Genomic DNA, 7,746 nt, shown 5'->3' with positions numbered 1-7,746 from the left:
GTATATATATATAACGAGAGAGAGAGGGAGAGCGATGGGAAGTTTGTGAAAAACCATGGGGATTATGGCATTTGCCGGTGGTTTTGGAGTGCAAGGAGCAAATGGTTTTTAACTTAACATGACTGCACTGCCCCTGTAATACCGGGTCGTGACACCAATTAGGTAGGGGCAACTTTGATTTTTAAACAATCTGCCTTTCGATTACGACAAAGCAATCTTATCACTTGAATTGAAATGATGCCCAATCCGCTTCAGATAACTAATGTGCTGCGCACACCGTTTTTTTAAATATATAATAATAGCCCATCAAGTCCGGAGACATACAAAAACGAAAACCACACACAAAGTGAGAAGTGAGTTTTAGTTGGACCGCCAGTACCAGCTGTGTTCTCCATATTTCGTGGGGTATGGATGGCACGCCGTGTGCAAATATATTTTTTTTCAAAAAAAAAAATACAAATTTTTTTTTTTTGCAAGGGCGTGCCCTGTATCAATGCTCTATTTCGTGTATCTATCTTCCACTGTCCTTTCAAGCTTTTTATTTTATTTTATTTTTTTATCTTAGTTTTATGAATATAAAGCTCTTATATCATTGAACATATAACTCTAAAAAATTATAGTCAAAAGTTATAAAATTTACAAAGTCATAAAAATGACTTCAAGCTTATGCTAAAATACAAATAAAAAAAAAAACTAAAAATTAAAAATCCGGTCATGAGAGTTATGTCCCACACCGTTCTACTTGATCTTCAACCCGAAGGCCAAGACAACAATTTCATCTTCAACCCAAAGGCCAAGACAAAAAAAAAAAAAAAAACCCATAAGCAGCAGCGGAGGAGCATGGCATCGTAGACATTTCTTCGGAAGACACGTATTCGTCAAAGAAGACGATCAAATCTAAGGTTGAAAAGACTAGATTTAAATCTAGATCTACAAACTAGATCTAAAACAACCCACCAAAAATAGAGATCGGAGGAGCCTACAGAGAAGACACCGAGTAATACTACCGTGAAAGGGGAAGAGGGAAGATTTAGAGCACTTGAAATTCTTCTTGGTGTTGTCTAGAAGAAGGAGAGAGAAATTCTAGAGAGAAAACATAGCCTCACTATCCTTTGATTCCTTTCAAGTTGGCTCTATGGTCAAGTTAAAAGGGAATTGAACTAAATTTTAATAGTAAAATCTTGTTTATGGTCAAAAACCCTAAAATAATTATGTTCGGTGTAAAAATTAAGGATTAAATGTAATTTTAGTACTTGTGGTTAGGGTTAAAATCAAATAGACGTCTTAGCTTAAAAAAGTGTCACATCTGGCATGTGCACACAAAAACATTGGGTGAAAAATGAAAATGAAATTTGGAAACCTCTTCGACCCAAACCCACTACCGCCGTATGCGAATCCGTGAAGCAAAGAGAAGAGGCAGAACAGAGCATGAGAACCTTGAATAGAACAAGAAAGAAGACCTAATACAAGTCACTTTTGAGGAAGAGGCCTTTGGGTTCTCGAAAGCACAGCCACATTTTTTACCGCCGGCTAGGAACATTGGTGAGGTATGACCACCCTTCACGCTGCCGTTGTTTTTCAACCTTCGCCAAAGAACTAGAGAACCCGTTCGTATGAACTAGGGTTCAACCAATTTGGGGATAAAAAAGAGTTTGAACCAATTCTGTCAAAGTTTTATTTTTATTTTTTTGGATAAAGTTTACTTATTTCCTTCAAACTGCCACCTCAATGACAATCTACCACCCAAACTATCAATTGCGACAATTTACCTCCCAAATTACTAAAACAATGACAATGTATTCCCCAATACTAGCAAAGTGACGAAATTACCCCTATATAATTTTCAATAAGACAAAAATATCCTTAAAATTTTGAAAAAAAAAAAAAAATTAGTATTTTTGTTTTTATTTTAGTAATGGTAATTTAATTATTTTGTTAAAAGTGGGGGTGCATTGTCATTGTTTTGGTAGTTTACGATGTAAATTGTCGCAATTGATAGTTTAGGGGGTAGATTGTCATTAGGGTGATAGTTTGAGTGGATTAAGTGAACTTTTCTCCTTTTTTATTTTTTATTTTTTTTTATTTATTTATTGGAGTTACAGTTTTTTATTTTTTATTTTCTGCAATCGACATGGCACCAAAAACATAGACATCACCTATGATATACGGCCATGTCATATGATATGCTGATTTAGCTTAATTATCTGGCATTAGGGACATGTGTCACATTTTTACATGTACTGACGTGGAAATCCGTTAAAAATTTTACGAAACATTTTTAAAATGGAATGGTCAATTTAACTTTGGCCATAACCACATGTACTAAAATTGCATTTAACCCTAAAATTAAAAAGCAAAAATATTTTAAAAATACATGCTCAACTTGTTCAAACATGGACAATAAATACTGGGGGCTAGTTTTGTTATTTAAGAAAAAAAATTGAAGCGTGCTTCCATGACTCCATGAGGTAGGTGGCTAGAGACAGCTCTTTTAGAGGTGAGTATCCCATCCCACCTCTGATGTCCATCCCCACAAAGGGTGACGATTGATGAGTGTGTGTAGTTCCATCTCCTGTCCTCTACGGAATCTTGATATTATATAGGCCCCAAGATTAATTGACTATGATAATTAACTCGAAATGTTACTTGAAGCACTCCTAAAATAATTAAGTGGTAATTAATTGAAAGTAGAGGTGTCAAAACATACTTGGAAACCGGAAAACCGGTTTGGGTTCCGGTTGAAAAAAACCAAAAATTGGGTACTCCAGTTCCAGTTCCGGCTTTTGGCACTCAATTATAACCGGGTAATCGGGAACCAGGGTACCGGTTTTATATATAATTATATATTAATATATATAACCCTAGGGTGTTTATATTTGTTTGGTTTATGAGAAAGTATAGGAAATTTGATGGAAAATTTTAGGGTTTAAGTTTTGGGTGATGGAGTAAATGATGGGTTTCGTTAATTTGATGTTTTGGGGATTTCGAGTTGTGGGTTCCTCACTTGATTTTGTCTATCATTTGTTTCTCATTGAAAATCCGATTGTCAACACATCTAGAATAGAATCTGACAGCTAATTACATATATAGGATCCAATTTCCTCAGGTTGTAAACATGCATTCTAATGATAAAAAAAGGGAGTAATCTACGAAATTCAGTTAAATCAAAAGACAGTTTCTGCAATTCAGCTCATATCACCAAAAGCCAAAACTTTGTGAAACAAAACCGTCATAAACTAAAAGCAATAGAAAGAGAAAACATATAGAGGCAATGCTTGCGCAAGTAGTATCTGTAGGTATAACACAATTTAACACATTACATGAGAACGTATCTATAAGACTTAAACTAAACTGTATGAGCGATATTACTTGTCTTCAAATTCATACAAGGATTTCACAGGTAAAAAAAAAACACACGAAAAAAGAAGAAGCCAAAAATACAATTTTTTTAAGAAAACCGGTTACCTAGTCCAGATAATCAGGTACAAACCGGAATCGGTTGATTAACTAGGTCCCGGTTTCCCAAAACCAATAATCAGGGTACCCGATTCTGGTTCCTGGTTTTGGCCAATAACCAGGAACCGATACCAAGTTGACACCCTTAATTGAAAGTAATACTTATAAGGAGAAATATCATAATGAAATGTCACAAAAAGTGAAATATTGACATGATCTAGAAGACTAAATATCTCAATATCATTTCTATCATCAATACAAACTACAGCCTCTAAGTACAAAACAATTACAAATATGCAATACCATTTCCAATACAACTATAAACAAATTATATATAAACATACTTCTACCAAACTTTGCTCAGCGTCTCAAGCCTAATGAACAACCCTAATTCGCACTTTATGGGTAACCATGTTGAGCTACTTATAAGTATAAAAGTAACTGCGTAAGTAAATCGCCAACCTTAACTCATTTAGTGAACCTAGTTTAGCTGGAAATAAGTATAAAGAATTGACATTTTAGAAATGTTATGATATTTGAATACGTTATATATTGTGATTGTTTTCTTTACAGTTACATCAATTGAGAAAAAATAATACATTTATAAAGCAGGTAAGTCATGATTTTGGAGACAACCAATTGTAGTTTAAGGCAAAAAAATCATGCTAATGAAATGTAAAGTATAATCTTTATAAATTATTTAACCATACAAAATCATTCTCACATGGCCTACTCGTACCCACTTAATAATCCTCTTTCGATGAGGTTTACACAATACGATGAGGTTTGCACGTTCTTGTGAAACATCTAGTACAACGTCGGTGCCACATTAGGTACAGTGGCTAGCCACCACTAGTACCTGTGAGCGGGGAGATATTAACCACCATTAATCTTATTAGGAATAGTGTAAAGTTTGATAGTGTTGGTAGAAAATAGGATACGCATGGATGTGATTCTGATTTTCTTGTTTTTACCTTCTAACTTATTCTTATCTAGGATGTGGGTGATTAAAAAAAAGCCAGTTTTCTGGGGAGTTGTCTGCCATTTGCCAAACCGGACGAATCAATAAACTTGATTATCAATAGGCTCGTAACCTATAAATCAACAAGATTAATTAATTAAGTTACCTTTTTAATAATAATTAACTGAGCCTACCTCAAGGCTTACTTACCATTTGCCACCAAGAAACGAAGACAATCAACCGTCCGTGGAAAAAGCTAATTAAAAACATCAAAGAAGACAAAAAAAATTGTCATAAATCATGTATATATTAGAGCAATTTCCAGTTACATATTTACAAATTAGAATAGTTTTGCATCATCCAAATACTAATTAAGCTCCGCCTGACATTTCCCACTGGTATGCCATCTGCAAAAACTCTGGTGGGTAGTCTTCAAATATTCTTCCTTCACTCAACCAAGTTGTACCAGAAATCAATGGCTTCTTGTACGGCCACCATCTTCAGCTGACTTTTGCCTCAATTCGGACCCCAACAGCTCAAGTACATGACTGTCCTCAAAGACTCCTCTGATTCTCTTGCTTTGCTTAAAACCACTGCAGAAGTTGAAGAGGAAAGATTCTTGGCCTGAGAGAAGGACCTGAGATGGTTCTTTGCATTTTGCTGCGCTGATCTTATGACATGATTCCACCTGCAGATCCCCAGCTGGTCTTTCATGGCCTCCACAACTCCGACACTTGCCGCCACAAATGCTCTGCTTGTTTGACTCATCTTCTCTGCTCTTCACAATATCACTTTTTTTTCGAATTGAACAAACTTTGTGTGATCCAAGAAAGTATGTGCTCGATGAAGGAAATGGTAGAGGAGGTCCCTTGTATATATATATAACGAGAGAGAGAGGGAGAGCGATGGGAAGTTGGTGAAAAAACCATGGGGATTATGGCAGTTGCCGATGGTTTTGGAGTCTGGGGAGCCAGTGGTTTTTACAGAACATGACTGCACTGCCCTTGTAGAGTTGTAGAACATCATCGTGGCACTAGTTAGGTAGGGGCAACTTTGGTTTTTACGTAATATGCTTTTGGATGATTACAAGGCATCAAGGCAATGCTGTCACTTTAGTTGGTAATGCGCACACTGTTTTTAAGCCCAGAGTTTAGGAAGGAGATTGACAAAAAAAGAAAAACTACTTGTTTTCTTGAAGGAGACATACAAAACAAGGAAAAACCACTTGTTTTGTTAAGGTTTTCTGAACTCTATAGTCCCATTACAAAAAAACAATGAAAGTTCAAAGAAATTAAGAAAATTATTATAAACATCCTAATCCTGGTTTTGTCCTGTATGTGATCTATTGTGAGGCTATACATATTGATCAATCATACTGCAATTTGTCCATTATTGGAAGTGAAAAACTGCACTCAAAAGTTAAAATGCAGAGAGGGAAGAGAGAAAAATAGTTAAAATGTATGTTCTTTTTGCTGTAACAATTTATCATTACAATTTCCAATCTACTCAACCTGCCAAAATCTACATATTTTTTTTCCTTAAATTTCAGGCACAAAACAAAACTGTTAATGACTTTAGAAATTTCGCTAATCATGTACAAAATCTTCTTTTTCTTATTAGCTTCAGTTGGGCCCCAACAGCAGCATGAGGAGTGACAATTTGTGTTCACGTGTAGGGTTTGAGTCGTGTTGAGACATATGTATAAGATTATATAGGTCAACACTAACACGACTCATTTAATTAAACGTGTCAAACTCATACACTATAACCCTCTAATTTTGTATTGAGTTCATAATGAGTTTGCAGGTCATCTCAAAAATTGTTTACCAACATGTTGTGTGTCGGGTACAGGTCGTGTTGAAACATAAGTATAAGACTATATAGGTCAATATTAATTCGACTCTTTTAATTAAATGGATCAGACTCCTTAACTCTAACCCTTTAATTTCGTATTGAATTTGTATCAAGTTTAAAAATTGTCAACCTTATTGATATCTTTCAAATTCAATGGTTGATTTCTTCTAATACTAGCAACCAGCTGGAAGAGTTTTAAATACAAGTGTGGAAATGGCAAAAAGTTTTGGAAAACCAGTGGACAGTGGCTCTAGCAGCTAGTTCTCGGTGGTTTGGGGGTCTCAGAAGCCAATGGTTTTTTTGGTGGCCACTTGGTCACATTTATCATATGGAACAAAGTACCACTTGTTCTCTTAAAGGGTGGAGCCAAGACGATAAGATAGGATAGCCTCGGCCTTGGCCTCGTGATAGGTGTAAATCATGCTCGATTAATAAAAGGTGATTGATTTAATTATTTAATATTTTTTTATTTGACTGATATAAAATTTAAATTTAAGATCTTTGTTTTTAATAGCATATTAAATTACAACTTGTTCTATACATTTATTTCAACCATGACTATACTAATGAATATTAGAGATTTCAACAATTTTGTATTACAAATTGCTACTAATTCAAATAGAAAATGCGAGAAAAAGTTTGCATTATTGATCGAGAAAAGAAAGAAGCCATGAATTAAGATGAATCAAGAGGCAAAAGTTTGTGAAGGATGTCAATTCATGAAGAAATTAAGATGAAATTCAGTGTTTAAGAAGCCAATACGCTTAAAATATCTTTTTTTATGCCACCAATCACAAACATCTGATAAGTAGTGATTTAAGACTTTCACGTACACTGAAAAACAAACTTTCAAAAGAAATGAAGCCACACTAACATCATTGGAATGTAACTCTTTTTGAACCAATTGATTCTCTAAGAAATCCTTTAATCGAAGATGAGTAATTAGTGAATCGTAAATAATTTCCTTAACACATGATTAGATCTTATTTTACCAATTTGTTAATGTTAGGTTTTTGATTGATCTATTTAGTACTAAACAACAAGTGCCTTTATAATTTTTGGCTAGGATAGATTTGACGTACGTAGGATTTGGGCGGGGAACGCTTAATAAAATCAAGTACAAGAAGCTGTTTCTTCATACTTGTCCACTGATGTTCAGGTGAAATGCTGAGCCAGTGAGTTTCATTTGCAAGGTTGTTTGCTAATGTTCGGACGATTTGAAAAAACAAAAACTTTTATCTCCTGGGTTGTTTGCATATATATGTTCAAACGATTTGAAGAAACTAGAAGTTTTGTCTAATGGGTCATTCTCTGAAGTTTGAACAAACTGATGATACAAGAGGTGGAACCCTAAAGATATCTGGATGCCACCATGGAAAATCTAAACCGTTAGTATGAGCCTTTAAGTTTCAATCTCTTTGAGTGATCAAACCACAATTGGTTTTACATTAACATACTGCTTGAAGTTTATCGAT

Source organism: Corylus avellana, chromosome ca5 (assembly GCF_901000735.1).
Source record: "Corylus avellana chromosome ca5, CavTom2PMs-1.0".
Classification (NCBI taxonomy): domain Eukaryota; kingdom Viridiplantae; phylum Streptophyta; class Magnoliopsida; order Fagales; family Betulaceae; genus Corylus; species Corylus avellana.
Note: the sequence above shows the minus strand (reverse complement) of the source record.